Raw genomic sequence first — 22,389 nt, 5'->3', positions numbered from 1 at the left:
GGGGCAACTTTTTCACGCAGAGGGTGGTACGTGTATGAAATGAGCTGCCAGAGGAAGTGATGGAGGCTTGTACAATTGCAACATTTAAGAGGCATAATGGATGGGTATATGAATAGGAAGGGTTTGGAGGAATATGGGCCGGGTGCTGGCAGGTGGGAGTAAATTGGGCTGGGATATCTGGTCAGCATGGAATGGTTGGACCGAAGGGTATGTTTCCATGCTGTTCATCTCTATGACTCTAAGTGCTAGAAAGTGTGTTAGAAACATTAGGTTTTAAAAAAAACCCAAAGAAATGAAGATGCTGGAAATTAGCAACAAAAACAGCTGGTCTGGTAGCATCTGTGGAGAGAAAACATATCTGGTCCAGTGAGTCGTCTTCTGAATTGGACCCATTTGGAAGCAGGCCATTCAGCCCATCAAGTCCACATCAACACTCTGAACAGCATCTCACCCAAATCCTACCCTACCCCTCTAACACTACATTGCCCATGGCTAATCCATCCAGCCTGCACAATACTGGACACAATGGGCAATTTAGCATAGCTAATCCACCTAACCTACACAATTTCAGACTGTGGGAGGAAATGCTCGCAGACATGAGGAAAATGTGCAAAGTCCTGAAAGCTGGAATCGAACCCATGTCGTTGCTGCAGTGAGGCCTATCAGTTCTAACCACTGAGCCACCTTGCCATTTTGGACAAGAGACACAGGACAGCATGAGGAAGAATGTTTAAAAGCAGCATAGTTATGACTGTGAACTTGTCCATGATGAAGTGGAAACGGTGACGACCAATGATTTTTCATGAAATAGTGGTTGGCATTCAAGGGAAAAAACTTGCCTGGCTACAGGGATAGGTTGGGTGATCTAAACTGACTGATTACTCTACAGAGAGCTGGCAAGGACTCAATGAGACTAGACTGAGTGATCTTCTTCCATGCTTTTATGACTTGGAATCCAAAATCATAAGTTCAGGAGATATACAATTATTGTGCTGTGCCTCATTTTCATCTTGACACAAGAATGCAATTTGAGTGTTGACAATGCGAGAACATCACTTTGAAAAGAACTGTCTCATCAAATCAAATCAAATTAAAGTTGTGAAACAAACAAGAGGAGAAAACAGGTCATCAGCACTTACCAAAGAAAAAGGCCAGGCTAACATGTCAGATGTAAACCCTGCTCAATTCTTTCCACAGACCTGTGTACTTCTAGCATCTGCACTTAGTTGCAGACTCCTGACATTTTCACATCTATATTAATGAAGGTAAAGTAATCACTGGCTTAAAACACTCATGCAGGTGAACACTGTGGTTTTTTGAAAAAAAGCAAACTGAACTATTAAGTGCACATGTAAAGGGACAGGGCTGGAAGGAATAATGAAGCAGAGCAGGCGGGGGAAGAAAGAAGAGAGTTCTGTTGGTGGACGGTGGTTGCAGAGGGAAGGGGTGGGAGGAGGGGGTGGAGGAGGAGGGGAGAGGGGAGAGACTGCCAGCAGGGCAGGCAAATGAAGAGATGGAACATTGAAATTTCCAACACAAATCCATCCAGCCCCCTGAGCTGGACTATCATTTAATAAGCTGACCTCAGTATCATCTCAAATTCACATTTTCACCTAAACCTCAACAATCTTTCATCCCCTTGCCATCCTTAACTTGAAATTATTCAGACTCTGCTTCTTAATGTTTGAGTCTGGTGGCTTGTAATGTTAACTCCACATTCTTCTCACAGATGCTGCCAGACCTGCTGTGTTTCTCCAGGAATTTTTCATTTTGCTTCAGATCTCCAGCATCTGCAGTTCTTTGTTTTATAATTCCTGGAATGGATGGTTTGTCCAATGAGGGAAGGTTAGACAGGTTTCAGTCGAGTTTAAAAGAGCAAGTGGCATGATTGAAAATTTAACCACGAGTTTTGACAGGGTAGATGTGGAGTGCATGTTTCATCTTGGGGAAACTGGATGTCTCTATTAAGACATAATAAAGGTGAAACAGTTTATTTTCACTGAGGGTCATGAGTATTTGGAACGCTTTTCCTGAAAGATGTAGGAAGCAGAGCCTGAATAATTTCAAGGTAAGGACGAATGCTGCCAGATCTGCCGAGTTTCCTTTGCACCTTGTTTTCATTCCAGATATTTTTTAAGTTGTTATAAAGTGTTTAGTAATCACACTTCAGAATTTGAATACCAAACAAGCTAATTACATATTGTACCCAGATATAGCCTTTTCAGTTTTATGAACTAGAACACTCAGATCCCTGTGCATCCTCTGACCATTTCGAAACTATGCTTTGTTTTTATTCGTGTAAAGAGATGGTTTCTCACACTATACTCCATTTGACAGCTCTTTGCACACTTACTTAACCTATCATATCTCAAATACTTCCTGTCTGTAAGACAGTGAAGCATAGATGTCAACTCACTGAATCAAATTAAGTGAGGTAGTCTGGATTGGAAAGGACAGTCTTTAGGTCAGCATGGACAAGATGGGCCAAATGGCTCTCTTCTGTGTATCATCTCCTTAGTCATATGTTTCTGCATCTTCTGAACTGCTTCTGACGCATTTATACCGGATCCTTAAATACTGTACGTAGTACTGTAGCAGGTCACCAGAGGTAGCCTCACTAATGCCCTATTTAATTGAAACCTCCCAACTACTGTGTTCAATATCACTTGCAATAAAGTATAGCATGCTATTTAGCTTGCCTGATTACTTGCTATACCCAGATATAGCCTTCTCAGTTTTTGAACATAGAACATTAACAGGGCAGTAAAGGTCCTTTGGCCCTCGATGGTTCCACGGCACAACAATCTGAAGCCTATCTATCCTACACTATCCATTTTCATCCATATGTTTATCCAATGACCATTTAAATGCCCTTAATGTTGGCGAGTCTATTACTGTTGCAGGCAAGGCATTTCATGCCCCTACTACTCGGAGTAAACAAATTACCTCTGACATCTGACCTATATCTATCACCCTTCAATTCGAAGCCATGTCCCATCGTGCTAGCCATCACAATCCTTGGAAAAAGGCTCTCACTGTCCACCCTATCTAACCCTCTGATTATCTTATGTCTCTATTAAGTCACCTCTCAAACTTCTTCTAATGAAGATAGCCTCATGTCCCTCAGCCTTTCCTCATAAGACCTTCCCTCCATACCGGGCAACATTCTAGTAAATCGTCTCTGCACCCTCACACATCCTTCCTATTATGCAGTGACCAGAACTGTATGCAATACTCCAAGTGCGGCCACACCAGAGTTTTGTACAGCTGCAGCATGACCACATGGCTCCAAAACTCAATCCCTCTTAATAAGCCTATTAATCTGGGATCTATGTACATGGACACAAGATCTCTCTGCTCATCTACACTGCCGAAATCTTACCATCAGCCCGGTACTCTGTATTTCTGTTACTCCTTCCAAAGTGAATCAATTCACATGTTTCCGCATTGAACTCCATTTGCTAACTCTCAGCTCAGCTCTGCAGCTTATCTATGTCCCTCTGTAATCTGCAACAACCTTCAGCACTATCCACAACTCCACCAACCTTGGTGTCATTCACAAATTTACTAACCCATCCTTCTACACCCTCATCCAGGTCATTTATCAAAATGACAAACAGCAGTGGACCCAAAACAGATCCTTGCGGTACACCACTTAGTAACTAGAACTCCAGGATGAACATTCCTATCAACCATCCCCCTCTGTCTTTGTTCAGCTAGCCAATTTCTGATGTAGACCACTAAATCACCCTCAATCCCATGCCTCCATATTTTGTGCAACAGCCTACTGTGGGGAACCTTATCAAATGTTTTACTGAAATTCATATACACCACATCAACTGCTTTACCCTCACCCACCTGTTTAGTCACAATCTCAATAAGGTTTGTGAGGCACGACCTACCTTCACAAAACCATGTTGACTATCCCAAACCAACTTGTTCCCCTCGAGATGATTATAAATCCTATCTCTTATAACCTTTACCCACACTGAAGTAAGGCTCACAGATCCATAATTACCAGGGTTGTCTTTACTCCCCTTCTTGAGTAAGGGGACAACATTTGCTCTCCTCCAGACTTCTGGCACTATTCCTCTAGACAATGACGACAAAGATCAAAGCCAAAGGCTCTGCAATCTCCTCCCGGGCTTCCCAGAGATTCCTAGGATAAATCCCAACTGGCCCAGAGGTCTTACCTATTTTCACAATCTCCAGAATTGCTAACACCTCCTCCTTGTGAACGTCAACCCCATCTAGTCTAGAAGCCTGTTTGTCAGTATTTGCGATAAGATTGGAGGTGTAATGGACAGCGAACAAAGTTATCTCAGATTACAATGGGATCTTAATCAGATGGGCCAATGGGCTGAGAAGTGACAGATGGAGTTTAATTTAGATAAATGTGAGGTGCTGCATTTTGAGAGAGCAAATCTTAGCAGGATTTATACACTTCATGGTAAGGTCCTAGGGAGTGTTGCTGAACAAAGAGTCCTTGGAGTGCAGATTCATAGCTCCATGAAAGTGTCGTCGCAGGTAGATAGGATAGTGAAGGCGACATTTGGTATGCTTTCCGTTATTGGTCAGAGTATTGAGTACAGGAGTTGGAAGGGCATGTTGCAGCTGTACAGGACATTGGTTAGGCCACTATTGGAATACTGTGTGTAATGTGATCTCCCTGCTATAGAAAAGATGTTGTGAAACTTGAAAGAGTTTGGAAAAGATTTACAAAGATTTGCCAGGGTTGGAGGATTTAAGCTATCGGGAGTGTTTGAATTGGCTAGGGCTGTTTTCCCTGAAGCATCGGAGACTGAAGGGTGACCTTAAAGAGATTTAGGGTGAGAAGGGAATGATAAAAAAAAAGACATAAGGGGCAACCTTTTCACGCAGAAGGTGGTACGTGTACGGAATGAGCTGCCAGAGGAAATGGTGGAGGCTGGTACAATTACAACATTTAAAAGGCATCTGGATGGGTATATGAGTAGGAGGGGTTTGGAGGGATATGGACCAGGTGTTGGCTAGATTGAGTTGGGATATCAGGTCAGCACGGACACGTTGGACCAAAGGGTCTGTTTCCGTACACCTGCTGTACATCTATGACTGTATGACTCTATAACATTGTCTTTTTCCAGTGTGAATTCTGACGAAAAGTATTCATTTAGCATGTTCCCTATCTCCTCGGACTCCATGCACAACTTCCCACAACTATCCTTGTTTGGCCCTAATCTTTCTCTCATCATTCTTTTGTTCCTGATATACACCTATAGAAAGTTTTAGGGTTTTGCTTGATCCTATCCACCAACGACTTCTCATGTCCCCTCCTGACTCTTAGCTCTCTCTCTAGGTCTTTCCTGGCTAACTTGTAACTCTCAAGTGCCCTAATTGAGCCTTTGCATCTCATCCTAATGTAAGCATCCTTCTTTCTCTTGACAAGAGATTCAACTTCTGTCGTAAACCATGGCTCCCTCACTCGACCACTTCCTCCCTGCCTGACAGGTACATACTTATCAAGTGCCTTGAATACGTTCAACATATCAATTGTGCCCATCCCTTGCAGTTTCCTTCCCCATCCTATGCATTCTAAATACTGACTAATCGCATCATAATTATCTTTTAGGAAGCAAAACTCTCAGATCCCTCTGCGTCCTCTGACCACTGAAAAACCATGCTTTGTTTTTATTTGTGCCAAAACAAATGGTTTCTCACACTATACTCCATTTGACATCTTTCCCCACTTACTTAACCTATTTTTTGTCACCTCGTTATGTCCACATCACAATTTACTTTTCAACCTAATTTCCATCATCAGCAAATTTGGTAAACATACTTTCCATTCTTTCATTCCAAATCATTCACATTAATTGTGAACAGTTAAGGCCATAGCATGATCCCTGTGGCACACCACCCATTACAGCCTGGGGAAAGCGAGGACTGCAGATGCCGGAGATCACAATCAAAGAGTGTGTTGCTGGAAAAGCACAGGTCAGGCAGCATCCGGGGTGCAGGAGAATCGACGTTTCAAGCATAAACCCTTCCTGATGAAGGGTCGATTCTCCTGCACCTCGGATGCTGCCTGACCTGCTGTTCTTTTCCAGTTGCACAATCTTAGACACCCATTACAAGCTGCCAACCTGAAAAAGACCTATTTATGCGTAATGTGTTCCTGTTAGCTGGCCAAGTGCAGTTATTTTCCAACTCGCTTTTGTGAGGTAATTCATCAATTGCCTTTTAGAAGGAAGGAAGGAAAGGGAAATGTATAGTAAGAGGAGAAGAGGGACAAGGAAGCGGAGGGAAGAGGGATGGTTGAAGGTCTGCTTGGAGGTTGGGGACAGTGGTAGGAGTTGTCACCCGCCTGGTCGGCAGTCGGGTTTTAGGGGAGCCCGGGCATGAGGCTGGCGCGCCCCGGGTGATAGGGGGCTTTGGGCGCTGCCCCCTCTTCACCCCCAAACCCTTCCGGACAGTACACACTTACATTCCTGCGGCTGTCCCTCGGCCTCCCTTCTCCCCCTCAGTGCTCGGTCAAGTACATCCCGCTGGGTCTGGCCCCGGACTAACCGCGCACCGAGCAGCCGCCTGTCAGCAGGGCCTCTCCAGGACCTCTACGCGGGGCCGCGTGCTCCTCCTGTCCAAGGCGTCCTACCTGCTGCAAGTGTGCGAAGGGTGGCTGAGCAGGCCCCAGCTGCCAGGTGCGGGCCGTACGCAATTTCCTGGAGAACTTGTTGCTGCGGAGCCATCTCAGGCCGAGGGAGCCGGGCAGCGCCACGACCACGAGACGCATGCGCTGTGCCCGGCAGGGCATCCACGCCGAAAATGCATGCGCAATCCCGGCAGCGCATCCGTGACAGTACCGCATGCGCAATGCCTGGCAGAGGCACCACGCCAGGAACGCATGCGCAGTGCCAGGCAACTCCACCAGGCCAGGAACGCACGTGCAGTGCCTGCCGGCGCCTTCAGCAAGGACGCATGCGCAGTGTTCGGCAGCCAAATTCCAGCGACTTTAAACGAGTTTGAGATCTTCAGCAAGGGCCCGGTGGCGGAAGACATCGAGGTCGAATAAGTTTGTTGAGTCTGAAGTGCTGGTAACAAAGATCGAGAAAAGCTTGAGTAGCTGACAAACTCTCTGTGGGCGGGTGATACTGATCACATTTTCCATCCAGGTCCCTGACCCCTCAGTTTCTCCTCCTGACACATTGATCATGGATCTTCAGGACCACCATGTTTATGCTGACCAGTAGAGAATATTCAGTGGGTGCCAGCTCCTTTTGCAGCATTTTGTGCTGCAGAGTTCCCGGTACAGGTCCCAACTCAGATCTGAGGACCGTCAGTTAGGACTGGCCCACTAGGGCAGAGTGAGGGGAGTGTGCCATCGTCAGAGGGGCTGTTGTTTTGGGTCAAATTTTAAACTGAGGCTGCTCCTCTGGGCATAAAAGATCCTATGACGCTAATTCAGAAACTCACCCAGTGCTCGAACCAGTATTCATCAATCAGAATGCACGGTTCAACTGGTCGCTGTCACATTGCTGCTTGTGGAATCTTGCTGTGCGCAGCTTGGTTCCAGGTGTGTCAGTAACTACATTCCGAAAACAGCTTTATTGACGATAACAAGCTGAGATGTCTGTTGGTGGTGTAAAGCCCTACATAAAAACAAGGCTTTCTCCTTTTCATTTCAAACTTTTAAAATAGAGGGGGCTTGTTTCTGTGTTGCCACTGCACACTCCAACCTCCCCACTCCAGGGCAGCTCATGGGTGAATAAAAGAGAACGTTCCCTGATGAAATGGAAGCTACCTGGGCAGAGGGCAAGAAATTCCCAGTCACCTTTTCAGTGCAATCAGGGAGATTGACGTCCCTGAGGTGCACTTCCAACAAAGGTCCAGATGGCCCGATTGGCCTCCTGTACCACATTGTGGTCCAGTGATCCTGTATTTAACTAAGACTTCCAGGTTGGAGACATCTCACACCTACTCACTGTTATTGTGTCCCTTCCAAATTCCTAATAATGTGACTGTCACTCCTGATTTCAAATCTCTCTCTCTACTAGCCTCTTGACAGGCCCACTACCAGGGCTGTCTGATGCAGCATAGCATGGAGTTGGTAATATTGTATAATTAGGAGAAAGTGAGGATTGCAGATGCTGGCGATTAGAGCTTAAAAATGTGTTGCTGGAAAAGCGCAGATTCTCCTTCTCCTTGAATTATTGTATAATTGCCTCTCTCCTTTAAACATTTTAGCAGCACGGTGGCTCAGTGGTTAGCACTACTGACTCAGCGTGAGGGACCCAGGTCCGATTCCAGCTTTGGGTGACTGTCTGTGTGGAGTTTGCACGTTCTTCCCATATCTGCGTGGGTTTCCTCCAGGTGCTCTGGTTTCCTTGCACAATTCAAAAATGTGCAGGTTAGGATAATAGGGTAGGGGAATGGGTCTGGGTGGGTTACTCTTCAAAGGGTCGGTGTGGACTAGTTGGGCTGAAGGTTCTGTGATTGGTTCTGTGATTACAGCACAGTACAGGCCCTTTGGCCCTCGATGTTGCGCTGACCTGTGAAACCAATCTGAAGCCCAGCTAACCTACACCATTCCATTCTCGTCCATGTGCCTATCCAATGACTATTAAATGCCCTTAAAATTGGCAAGCCTACTTATAACCCTTTCCAACACTTTACCCACAAGTAAGGCTCACTGGTCTATAATTTCCAGGGTTGTTTTTACTCCCCTTCTTGAACAAGGAAACAACATTTGCTATCCTCCAGTCTTCTGGCACTATTCCTGTAGACAATGACGACATAAAGATCAAAGCCAAAGGCTCTGCAATCTCCTCTCTGGCTTCCCAGAGAATCCTGGGATAAATCTCACCTGGCTCAGGGGACTTATCTATTTTCACACTTTCCAGAATTGTTAACACCTCCTCCTTGTGAACCTCAATCCCATCTAGTCTAGTAGCCTGTATCTCAGTATTCTCCTCGACCACATTGTCTTTTTCTAGTGTGAATAATGACAAAAAATATTCATTTAGCACTTCCTCTACCTCCTCTGACTCCACGCACAACTTCCCTCTACTATCCTTGATTAGCCTTAATCTTACTCCAGACATTTTTTTATTCCTAGTATCCGTATAGAAAGCCTTAGGGGTTTCCTTGAACCCATCTAACAACTTCTCATGTCCCCCCTTGGCTCTTCTTAGCTTTCTCCTCAGGTCTTTCCTGGTCAACTTGTAACTCTCAAGCGCCCTAAATGAGCCATCACATTTCATCCTAACATAGGCCTTCTTCTTTCTCTTGACAAGAGATTAAACTTAGTAAACCACGGATCCCATGCTCATCAACTTTCTCCCTGCCTGACCAGTACATACTTATCAAAGACATGCAGTAGCTATTCCTTGAATAAGCTCTACATTTCAATTGTGCCCATCCTCTGCAGTTTCCTTCCCCATCCTATGCATCCTAAATCTTGCCTAATCGCATCGTAATTGCCTTTCCCCCGGTTATAACTCTTGCCCCGCGGTATATACCTATCCCTTTCCATCAGTAAAGTAAAAATAACTGAATTGTGGTCACTATCACCAAAGTGCTCACCGACAGTGCCACAGTGCTCAGTACTGCTGCCTCACAGCGCCAGAGACCCGGGTTCAATTCCCGCCTCAGGTGACTCTCTGTGTGGAGTTTGCACATTCTCCCCGTGTCTGTGTGGGTTTCCTCCGGATGTTCCGGTTTCCTCCCACAATCCAAAAATGTGCAGGTTAGGTGAATTGGCCATGCTAAATTGCCCATAGTGTTAGGTGAAGGGATGAATGTAGGGGAATGGGTCTGGGTGGGTTGCGCTTCGGCAGGTTTGTGTGGACTTGTTGGGCCAAAGGGCCTGTTTCCACACTGTAAGTAATCTAACCTCCAAATCTAACACCTGGCCTGGTTCATTACCAAGTACCAAATCTAATATGGCCTCGTCCCTTGTTGGCTTGTCTACATACTGTGTCAGGAAACCTTCCTCCACACATTATACAAAAACTGACCCATCTAAAGTACTTGAAATATCGTATTCCCAGTCAATATTTGGAAAGTCCTCATGAGGACCATCCTATCATCTTTGCTATCCTATCCTCTACATCTCTGGAACTATTCGGAAGCCTATAAAAAACTCCCAATAGGGTAATCTCTCCTTTTCTGTTTCTGATGCTACCCCATACTACCTCAAGGATAGCAGAGGGAAACGTCCTTTCTGCATCTGTAATACTGTCCTTGACTAACAATGCCACACCATCCCCTCTTTTACCATTTTCCCTGTTCTTACTGAAACATATAAATCCTGGAACCTGCAATAACCATTCCTGTCCCTGCTCTACCCATGTCTCTGAAATGGCCTCAACATCGAAATCCCAGGGACCAACCCATGCTGTAAATTCACCCACCTTATTCCCGATGCTTCTGGCGTTGACATATACACACTTAAAAGCAACTTCTTGCTTTCCGGTGCCTTCTTGAGACCTTGAAACCTTAGTTCACTGTCACCCTGTTTCCGTATCAGTCGAAGCAAAAGCTCAGAGACACAGAGTGGCTTTACCTTCTTCGCCTTTATTCCAGGCCCTGGAGAGAGAACGACGCCCATGTACACAAAGACATGAGTTCTTGGTCTTCGCTCGAACAGCAGATTCTTAAGGAATTATATCGTTACTTACAGGGAGCAGCATCCAAATAAGGCAACATCGGTATTGGTTGGGTGACCGTTACAATCAGCAAGCATCAACAGTAAAGATTAAGCCATCTGGCATTACACAATGGATGCTCTTCATCTCATTAAACCACTATCCTTGCCTCCAGCACCTCAGTGTTTACTGCAAATTCTTAGCTGGTCAAAGTCATGCTAGCTGAGGAGAAATTGAGGTCTGCAGATGCTGGAGATCAGAGCTGAAAATGTGTTGCTGGAAAAGCGCAGCAGGTCAGGCAGCATCTAGGGAACAGGAGAATTGACATTTCGGGCATAAGCCCTTCTTCAGGAAGGGCTTTCCTGAAGAAGGGTTTATGCCTGAAACGTCGATTCTCCTGTTCCCTAGATGCTGCCTGACCTGCTGCGCTTTTCCAGCAACACATTTTCATGCTAGCTGAGCCTTTGTCAAGCAACCCTAAACTTTAGTCTTTCCCTACCTGCTCATACCTTACACACTTCCTCATCACTACTCTCAACCTCCTGTATACTCGAACTACAAATTCGGTTCCCATCCCTTGCTGAATTAGTTTAATCCCTCCCGAAAAGCATTAGCAAATTTTGCCCCCTCCCAGGACATTGGTACCCTTCTGGTCCAGGTAAAGACCATCCTGTTTGTAGAGGTCCCTCCTACCACAGAAAGAGCCCCAATTATCCAGGAATCCAAAACCCTTCCTCCTGTACCATCCCTATAGCCAAATGTTCAACTCCTCTCTCTCCCTATTCCTGGCTTCGTTAGCATGTGGCACAGGCAACAAATCAAAGATAACAACTCTGTTTGTTCTAGCTCTCAGCTTCCACCCTAGCTCCTTGAATTGCTGCCTTAAATCCCCATCTCTCTTCCTACCTATATCATTGGTGCCTATGTGGATCACAACTTGGAGCTGCTCCCCGTCCCTCTCAAGGATCCCGAAACCACACTCAGAGACACCATGAACCCTGGCATCTGGGAGGCAACACACCAACCATGAGTCTCTCTTGTTCCCACAGAACCTCCTATCTGTCCCCCGAACTATGGAGTCCCCAATGACTATCCCTCTGCTCCTCTTCTCCCTTCCCTTCTGAGCAATAGTCTGTCCCATTGCTTACCCCTGGTAAGTCGTCACCCCCCCAGCTGTATCCAAAATATTGTACTTGTTGTTGAGGGGAACGGCCACAGGGGATCCCTGCACTGCCTGCCAGTTCCCTTTCCATCCCCGTCGATAACCCATCTACATTCTTCTTTTACCTGAGGAGTGACTACCTCCCTGTAACTCCTCTCAATAATCCCTTCCGCGTTCTGAATGATCCGAAGTTCATCCACTTCCAGCTCTAGTTCCCTAACGTGGTTTTCAAGGAGCTGGAGTTGGGTGCACTTCCCACAGATGCAGTCAGCAGGGCCATTAGTGGAGACCCTTACCTCCCACATTCTGCAGGAGAAACATTCAACTGCCCTAACCTCCATTCCCACTATTCTAAATTCCCAATGAGGCTACTGAAAAACCAAAATACAAAAAGAAACTAGTCACCTTACCAATCCGGTGCACAGAACCTTTTTTTGGTTAGAGGAGGAGAAGGACAGTTGGGAAGACCCTACCCGAGTAATGTTTCAGGTAAAGCAACCACCCAAGTATAAAGCCTCACTTACTCAGCATTCCCGTGTCCGCTCCTGCACAGTATGCACTCCACCTATACACAAGGTAAGCTTTTATATCTTTTAAATATATCTTCCTGTTGGGCCTCTGGTCCTCGCTGTCGCTCCTCCCATTCAAACTGCTGCCGAGAAAACGAAGAACAACAAACACCGACATTGATCCAATTTACCTGTTGGTCCATAGCCTGTATGCCCTGGCATTTTAAGTTTTCATCCTGATACTTCTTAAATGTTGCTAAGTTATCTACCTCCACATTCCATATTTCTATCACCCTCTGACTGTAAAAAGTCTTTCTCAGATCTCCTTTTAACCACTTGCTCCTCACCTTAAAAGTATATCCTCTGAGACTTGCCTGCATGGTGAGAGATTCTCATGCTGTACTCCATCTATACTCCTCCTAATTTTGTATATCTTAAACAGATGCCCCCTTAGCATCCTCTGCGCCAGAGAAATCAAGCCCACCCTATTCTGTCTCTTCTCATAACTAAGATTTTCCATCCCAGGCAACATCCTGGTGATTCTCCTCTGCATTCTGTCCAGTGCAATCACGTTCTTCCAACAGTGTGGTGACCAAAACTGCTCACAGTATTCCATCTATGTCTAAATTAATGTTAAATAAATTAACAAGACTTCCTTATTTCTCCTTGTGGAGGTGCCAGTGTTGGACTGCGGTGGACAAAGTTAAAAGTCACACAACACCAAATTATAGTCCAACAGATTTATTTAGAACCACTAGCTTTCTGAGCGCTGGTCCTTCATCAGGTAACTAGTGGGGCAGGATCATAAGGCACAGAATTTACAGCAAAAGATTATACTGTCATGCAACTGACATGATATATTAAACACACCTAGATTGTTGTTAAGTCTTTCATCTTTTAGAATGGGTTGCGGAAACGATTCATTAATATGTAAATCCCAAAACTTCTTTCAAATCACATTCCCAGGATAACTTAAGGTTTTTTTAAAAAAAAGTGACATCTCAGCTCAGACAATGCATTAAAGGTGTGAGGTTAGTGTCTGTCTGTATTCTAGTCTTGAGTCAGACTGGTTCTATTTCCAAAGTAGGAATTTATAAAATGTCACATGGATTGATTGCCTGCAGATAGAGCGCTTTTTGAACAGAATAGAATGTATCTGTAAACACAATTCTGCAAATGCAAATTCAAATTATAGACTAACATGTGTTGTATACGTGCATGTGAGGGAGAGAGAGTGAGTTGAGTGAGTGTGTGTGTATATGCTTGCTCTACCAAGCACATGCTCCTACAGAGACACCTGGGCTCGGATGTAACTGCAGAAGAGGGGCAGGCAATTGGCTATAACAGCCTCCTCTGTGGCCCACTGCCTGGAACTTATTATGGCCAGTTTGCACACACAATGTTAATTTGCCTTTCTCAAGTGGGATCCATCTGCTTATTAGCAAGCTATGTTTTCAATTAACAATCTTTAAAAGAAGAGGAGGGTTAACTCATACATTTAATACTGTCAACCACGTGTTTCACCTCTCAATTAAGTTGCTTTCTGAATGTTCAACTTCACAGGTCCGGCAAGAGGTTCAGCTGAACATGACTCAGATCAGATAAGAATTTGCAGTTAACAATGGGGTGCTGGAGGCAAGGGTAATGGGTTAAGGTGAAAAGTATTCATTATGTGAAGCCAGTATTCCTTGTAAAATGCCAGATGGGCTTAATCTCAACTATTGACACTTGCTGATTATACCGGTCACCTAATCAATATATATATTGTCTCATCAGGATCCTCCTTGTAAAGTGACTATATAATTCATTAAGAGAATGATGAAGAGAAGACCGAGAACTCATGTCCCTGTGCACTTGGGCGATCATTCTGTCACCCTCCAGGCCTGGAATAAAGATGAAGGAGGTAAAGCCATGCTGTGTCTCTGAGCATTTTGCTTTGACAGGGAGGAAACGGGAGGACACTTTGATAGACATTAAAGCAAAGCAACTGATTTCTGTGTGTGCAGCATGCATACTCACCTTATTATGTCTGATTCAGCTTTTCTTCTGTTCTGGCCTGCTGTCCATTATCTCGTTGTTTACCAACCCCTTTCATATCATATGATAGGCTGAGTTGCAACATTGTCCATGCAAAACACATGGAAACCTTAAGGTGAATTCTGTTAAAGGAAAGGTACATATATAACAAAATCCTTCTTAATAACATGGCAAATCGACTTTCAAGGACACCGGTTCCAGCTCTGTTTAGATGCAACCTGTCCTGCCTGAACAGGTTCCATCTCCCCCAGAAGCAGTCCTAATTCATCAAGTGTCTAAAATACTCCCTTCAACACCATCTCTTCAAACTGTTCTTCCACCTGCTCAATTCACCTATTTCTATACTAACTTAAGCATGGTACTGGGAATAATCCAAAGATGAAAGCATCCAAAGAAGAAGGTGCCAGTCTGAGGTAATGGATAAGCTCCTTTGTGATTGCTTGGAGTCAGTGGACTGGTCCATATTCAAGAACTCAGTGGCCAACCTAAATAAGTGTGCCACTACCATCACAGACTTCATCAGCAAGTATGTAGAGGGACAATGTGCCAAAGAAGTTAATCTGAATGTTCCCCAACTGGAAATCATGGATGAATCAAGAGATCCATTCCCTACTGAAGTTCAGGTCTGAGGCATTCAAGTCAGGCGACCCTAAACTATACAAAAAATCTAGGTACTCCCTTTGCAAAGCTATCAGGGATGTCAAGAGACAATACCAAACTAAGGTAGAGTCCCAGACTAACCACATGTCGATTTTGGCTAGGCTTACCTAAGTAAAGGGCAACAAAGCAAAGAATCGCTGGCAACAATATGTCCTTCCCTAATGAGCTCAGTGCATTTTCTGATTATTTTGCGTGCCTTAATGCCTACCACCGGGTGGCTCTGACATTCACCATTATGAAATACTTCAAGAGGTTAATAATGGCACACATCAACTGCCTTGATCCACTACAATTTGTCTACCATCGCAACACATCCTTGGCAGACACCATCTCCCTGGCCCGATACTCATCCTTGGAACATGTGGATAACAAGGACACCTATCTCAGACTACTAATTATTGGCTTTAACTCTGCCTTCGACAGCATAATTCCAGCTAAACCCATCTCCAAACTCCGAGACCTAGGATTTTGCTTCCCCCTCTGCAACTGAATCTTCGATTTCCTGACGCACAGATCATAATCAGTAAGGATAGGTGACAAGACCTCCTTCACAATAATCCTCAACACTGATGCCCTGCAAAGCTGCGTATCCAGCCCCTTACTATACTCATTATACGATTGTGTGGAAAAATTCAACTGTTACTCCATTCACAAGTTTGCTGATAACACCTGTTATGACACGGGGTAAATCCCCTCTGCTAATTTAAACTAGCAACACAGAAAAGATTTATCCCCTGCAGTCATCTCTGAAAATTTGAGAGGCCAAGAACTATTCCCATAAGTCACTATTTAAAGTAAAAAGTAACAACTTTACTTTTTAAAGTCTAATAGAGAATAATTAATGAATAACCCCTTCCTCTAATTTATCACGTATTTTCCCTTCTATAATACTGGTCCGATAAAACCCCTGATTAAGATTTACCAAAATTCAAATTCCAAAACCAACCAGCTGTCAAATCTTCTGTTGGTATCTTCCTCTGTAGATTAACAGGCAGCTCAGTGGTTAGCACTGCTGCCTCACAGCACCAGGATCCAAGGTTTGATTCCACCTTTGGGCGACTGTGTGGAGTTTGCACATTCTCCCCATGTCTGCATGGGTTTCCTCTGGGTGCTCTGGTTTCCTCCCACAGTCCAAAGATGTGCAGGTCAGGTGAATTGGCCATGCTAAATTACCCATAGTGTTAGGTGCATTAGTCAGGGGTAAATGTAGGGGAATGGATCTGGGTGGGTTGCTCCTCGGAGGGTCAGTGTGGACTTGTTGGGCAGAAGCGTCTGTTTCCACACTGTATGGAATCTAATCTAATCATTTTCTTCTTAGGGATTTCTGTTTCACAGGTCACTGATAAAGGTACCTTTAAGAGAGCTAATTTTACGGGCAGTCTGCAGATGTTGGAGGCTTGGCAGTTCTCTCTCAACTGTTCAGGTTTTCCCGGTCTTACACCCCCAAAGCATCAGATTTTGTCATTGGCTTTTAAGATTGTCAATATACTAAATTCAAACTCGATTGGAGTTTGGTATTTTTGAGGTATAATTTAAACTGATTGGCCAAATTCAAATTTGTTTTTATACCCAGGCAACCAGCTGGTTCAAATGTTACAACGTAACTTCGCCAGCACTCTGTGTGCCTCTCTTAAATGTACTGTACACTTTTACAGCTTCATAACACCTCCCTCTTTAAGAAATAAAACCATCATAACGAAGAGATGGCTTCATTTTTCTTGTTATTTAAACACATTACCTTGAAATACTGATAACTTTAATCTAAGTTCATCTTAGCTTCTTCCCATATACCTGTATGTATATAAATAAATACAAATCTCATCAGTTAAATCTGCATAACACATCTATGAATACATTCTTATGACCCGCAACATGTACAGTTTTTAAATTAAAAGAGTGTAAGATATGACTTCACTGAAATAGTCTCATTCTTGTCTTTTAAGCGTTCTAAGAAGGTAAGCGGATTGTGATCCATGTACACAACTGTCTCTGACATGTTGTTCGTGACATACACACGAAAATGTTGTAAGGCCAGTATCAAACTTAATAGTTCTTTTTTGATCGTGGAGTAGTTAATCTGGTGGATCTCCTTTAAAAAGTAACCAGCTGGCAGTTCAATCTCATCCTCATCTTCCTGGAGGATTACAGCTTCAACTCCTATGTTGCAAGCATCGATGGCGACTTTAAAAGGTTTTGAAAATTTTGGTGTAGCTGAAACTGGTTTGGTGGTTAATATTGGATTTAAAGTGCTGTATACCTAAGCTACCCATAACCTCCTTAAACAGCCAAGCAGTAAAATTTGACCCTTGGTCCAACTGAATCTCTCTGGATAGCCCATACCATGTAACGAAAGCTACTAACTCCTCTACCACCATTTTGGCCTTGCTACTCCGTAATGGAATTACTTCCAGAATTATGACCTTTACTAATGCCACTGACTTAACTTCTTTTACCACGTCTTTTCCCATAGTGCCTTTCTTTAACGACCAGCACTGTGACTTTACGTGTCCATTTTATCACAATGGAAACACCTGAGGCCTTTCACATGGGTCCGATAAAACCCCCGATTAAGATTTACCAAAATTCAAATTTCAAAACCAGCCAGTTGTCAAATCGTCTTTGGTTTCTTCATTTGTAGATTTTCTTCTTCTTAGGGATTTTCTATTTCACAGGTCACTGATTGATAAAGGTGCCTTTAAAAGAGCTAATTTTCTGGTCAGTCTGCAGATGTTGGAAGTTTGGCAGTTCTCTCTCAACTGTTCAAGTCTTTTCTGGTCTTATACCACCAAAGCATCGGATTGTGTCTTTGGCTTTTAATATTGTCAACATATTAAGTTCAAACTTGATTGGAGCTTGGTATTTTTGGGGTATAATTAAACTGATTGGCCAAATTCAAATTTGTTTTTGTATCCAGGCAACCAGTTACTCTAGGTGCTGGACCAAATGTTACAACGTAACTTCGCCAACTGTCTGTGTGCCTCTCTAAGTTCTTCACTCTCTTAAAGATACAGTACACTTCTACACCTTCATAACACACCACTGTAGTGGGTCGGATCTTAAACAAAACGAGGCAGAGTACAGGAAAGAGATACTGAGCTCAGTGGTATGGATGTAAAGACAACAATCTCTCCATCAATGTCAGCAAAACAAAAGGAACTGGTTAGCAATTTGATGAAGCAGAGGAGAGGACACACTCCTGTCTGTATCAGTGGTGCTGAGCTAGTGGTGGTCGAGAGCTTCAAGGTTTCAGGAGTAAATGTCACCAAATACTTGTCCTGGCCCATCCACGTCCATGTTATAGTCAAGAAAGCACACCAATGCCTCTACTTCCTCAAAAGGTGAAGTAAATTTGGCATGTCCAGAATGACTTATCAATTTTTATAGATGCACCATACAAAGCATCCTATCTGTATGCATTCCAGGTTGGCATAACAACTGCTCTGCTCTAGACTGCAAGAAATTACGGAGAATTCTGAATGGCAGCCCAGTCTATCATGCAAACCAACCTTCCATCCACTGACTCTTATGTATACTTCCCACTGCTTTGGGAGAGCAATCAACCTAATCAAAGACCTGCCCCACCCCGATTATATTCTCTTCCACCCTCTTCCATTGAGCAGAAGATATAAGAGGTTGAAAACATGCACCAATAGATTCCCTATTATCAGACTTTTGAACGGACCGCTCATATTTTAAAGTTGATCTTTCTCTGCACCTTCTCTGTATCTGTAACAATATATTCTGCGTTCTGTTGTATTACCATGATGGACTTATGTAGGGTATGATTCAGCTGTACAGCACACAAAACAATACTTTTCACTGTATCTCATTACATGTGACATAGAATCATCATAGAATCCCTACAGTGTGGAAGCAGGCCATTCAGCCCATCAAGTGTACACTGACTCTCTGAAAAGCATCCCACCCAGACCCATCTATGCATTTCCCATGGATAATACAACTAGCCTGCATATCCCTGAACACTATGGGCAATTTAGCATGGCCAATTCACTCTAACCTGCACATCTTTGGATTGTGGGAGAAAACCGGATAAGCTGGAAGAAAACTTCACAGATGGTGGCCCGAGGTTGGAATCAAACCCAGGTCCCTGCTGCTGTGAGGCAGCAATGCTGACCACTTGCACACCTTGCTGCCCCAGATTTTTATCAAAATCAAATTCCACCATCTACCATGTCTCCAGAACATTATCTGAGTCTCTGGATTGACAGTCCAGTGACAGTACTATTAGGCAATCACAAGTTTGCAAGGTCCTGTTGAAAGAACTTGTATGAATTGCTACAGTGCATCTTGTAAATGACACACACTGCTGCAACTGTGCATCAATGGTGAATTGATGGTGACACTAACCATTGGTTAGTTAGTGTGTTAATCAAATGGGTCACTTTGTCCTGAATGACCTTCTTGAGTATTGTAGAAATTGCAATTGTCTAGACAAGTGGAGAACATTGAAAGGTATAGCACAGAACAGGCCCTTCAGCCCACGATGTTGTGCCAAGGATTAATCCTAATGTAAAATAAAATAAACTAACCTACGCACCCCTCAATTCACTGCTGTACATGTGCGTGTCCAGTACTCACTTAAATGTCCCTAGTGACTTTGCTTTCACCACGACTGATGGCAAAGCATTCCATACATTCACAACTCTGCGTAAAGAACCTACCTATGATGTGTCCTTTATACCTTTCTCCTAATGTCTTAAAACTATGACCCCCTCATGCCAGTCAATCCTGCCCTGGGGAAAAATCTCTGGCTATTGACTCTATCCATGCCTCTCATTACCTTGTATACCTCGATCAGGTCACCTCTCTTCCTCCTTCTCTCCAGAGAGAAAAATCCGAGCTTAGTCAACCTCTCTTTATGAGACAAGCCCTCCAGGCAAACCTGTTAAACCTTCTTTGCACCCTCTCCAAAGCCTTTGTGTCTTTCCTATAGTAGGGCGACCAGAACTGGACACAATATTCCAAGTGTGGTCTCACCAGGGACTTGTAGAGCTGTAGCAAAACCTCGTGGCTCTTAAATTCGATCCCCTTGTTAATGAAAGCCAAAACACATTCCATCAAACTCCTGACTTCTGCCATGTAGCTAGTGAACAAGTATTAGAGAGACATGAGAGAGCTGCTCGCTGCAGTATCTTTGTAGTGTTTGCCCTACTTTTGTAGCCATCGTACTTGTGGCTGATTTAGTTCAGTTTCTGATCAATGATAACCCCCCAGGTTGTTGATAGTGAAGGATATAGTGAAGGTAACACCATTAAATATCAGTGGTTGGTATTGGAGATGGTCATTACTTGGTATATGTGGTGTGAATAGTACTTGCCATATAACAGCCCAAGCCTGAAGTTTGTCCAGGTTTTGCTGCATATGGACATGGGCTGCATCATTATTTGAGGAGTCACAAATGGTGCTGAACATTAGACAGATGAATATGAGGTTCAAGAGTTGGTGTGGGAGGGAGGGTTTTACATTCATGGACCATTCTGGTGATGGTCGACACCTGAAACAGAATGGGACCAACATGCTTGCATATTGGTTCACTAGTGGCATTTGGAGGAGTTTAAACTAGTTGGAAGGCAAGGGGGACACACAGCATCAGTATGATAGGGACAGGGAAAAATATAGTAAAGGAACCAAGACTCAGGAGAGAGTTCAGCTATATGGAATTCTTGTGATTAGGCGAGGCTGAATGGCTTCAATTTTAATGCAACAAGCACTATAGTTCAGATAGATGGGTTTAGGGCATGCATTGAAACATGGGTTTGATGAAAACATGGCATATACTGTTGCAACTGTGCATCGATAGTGACTTGAGTAAATGTTCATAGAATCTCTACAGTGTGGAAACAGGCCATTTGGCCCAACAAGTCCACACTGACCCTCTGAAGAGTATCCCACGCAGACCCATTCCCCTACCCTATTACTCCCCAATTAACTCTGAATAATGCATCTAACCTACACATTCCTGAACACTACAGGGCAATTTAGTATGACCAATTCATCTAACCTGCACATGGACTGTGGGAGGAAACCAGAGTACCCAGAGGAAACCCATGCAGACAAGGGGAGATTATGCAAACACCATACAGTTGCCCGAGGCTGGAATCGAACCCGAGTCACCTTGTGCTGCGAGGCAGCAATACTACCCACTGAGCCACCATGCTGCCCAATGTTGAAGGTGATGGAATTAAGGGGAGGTGATGCCTCGGGATATTATTGCTAGACTATTAAAGCAGAAACTCCGCTAATGTTATGGGCACCCGTGTTCATATCTGGCCATGGGAAATGATGGAATTTGAATTCAACAAAATAATACCTGAAATTAAGACTCAACTGATTCCCATGAAACCATTGTTAATTGCCAGAAAAACCCATCTAATTCACTGATGTCCTTCGGGGAGGAAATCTGCCATCCTCACCTGATCTGGCCTACATGTGACTCCAGACCCACAGCAATGTAGTTGACTCTTATCCGCCCTCAGACATGGCCATTCAGTTGGATCAATCGCTACAAAGTTTCAAGAAAGAAATTAACTGGGCAGACCACCCAGCATCAACCTAGGCACCGGAAATAACAATGACAGAAGTAGACTTGTCAACTCTGTAAAACCTCCCTCACTAACATCTGGGGGCTACTACTAAAATTGAGACAGCTGTCTCACAGACTAGTCAAGCAACAGCCTGATGACATAGTCATATTCTCGGAATCATACCTGAAAGACAATGTCCCAGACACCACCATCATTATTCCTGGATTTGTCCTGTCCCACTAGCAGGACAGACCGAGCAATAGTGACAGCAGAGTGGTACACATCCAGGAGCGAGTTGTCCCAGGAGTCCTTGATATTGACTCCGGACCCCATTAAGTCTCATGGCTTTAGGTTAAACATGGGCAAGCAAACCTCCTGCTGATTACTGTGCACCATCCTCCCTCAGCTGATGAGTCAGTACTCCTTCATGTGGAGCAACACAACTGAGGTTGGCAATGGTGCAAAATGCACTCTCGTGGGGAATTTTAATGTTAATTACCAAGAGTCGCTTGGCAACAACACTACTGATCGAACTAGTCGGGTCCGAAAGGACATAGCTGCTAGACTGGGTCTTCAACAGGTGGTGAGGGATTCAATGAGAGAAAAATATACTCAACCTCATCCTTACCAATCTGCCGCTGCAGATGCATTTGCAGATGCATAACAGTAAGAGTGACCACCACACAGTCCTTGTGGAAACAACGTCCCGCCTTCACATTGAGAATACACTCAATTGTGTTATGTGCCACTATCATGCGAAATGAAACAGACTTTGAACAGATCTAGCAACTCAAGACTGGACATCCATGAGAGGCTGTGGGCCATCAGCAGCAGAATTGTACTCCAGCAAAATC

The 22,389-nt window shown here is 44.1% G+C and overlaps 1 protein-coding gene across 8 annotated transcripts in view; it reads right to left on the bottom strand.

Moving 5' to 3' along the window:
• Positions 1-6,865, bottom strand: part of asb7 (ankyrin repeat and SOCS box containing 7) — a 78,256-nt gene extending 71,391 nt beyond the window's left edge. For 3 of the 8 annotated variants that reach the window (XM_043677654.1, XM_043677664.1, XM_043677658.1), the window contains exons 1-2: positions 6,464-6,865; positions 1,140-1,251 (exon numbers count right to left, since the gene is read on the bottom strand). The gene's annotated coding sequence lies outside the window, so the exon portion shown is untranslated. The remainder of the gene's footprint in view (positions 1-1,139; positions 1,252-6,463) is intronic. The other 5 variants (XM_043677657.1, XM_043677656.1, XM_043677661.1 and 2 more) reach the window with 3 other exon arrangements.
• Between the last annotated feature and the right edge of the window lie 15,524 nt (positions 6,866-22,389).

Source organism: Chiloscyllium plagiosum, chromosome 36 (genome assembly GCF_004010195.1).
Source record: "Chiloscyllium plagiosum isolate BGI_BamShark_2017 chromosome 36, ASM401019v2, whole genome shotgun sequence".
In the NCBI taxonomy this organism is placed as follows: Eukaryota; Metazoa; Chordata; class Chondrichthyes; order Orectolobiformes; family Hemiscylliidae; genus Chiloscyllium; species Chiloscyllium plagiosum.
This window is presented reverse-complemented; position numbering and strand designations above follow the sequence as displayed.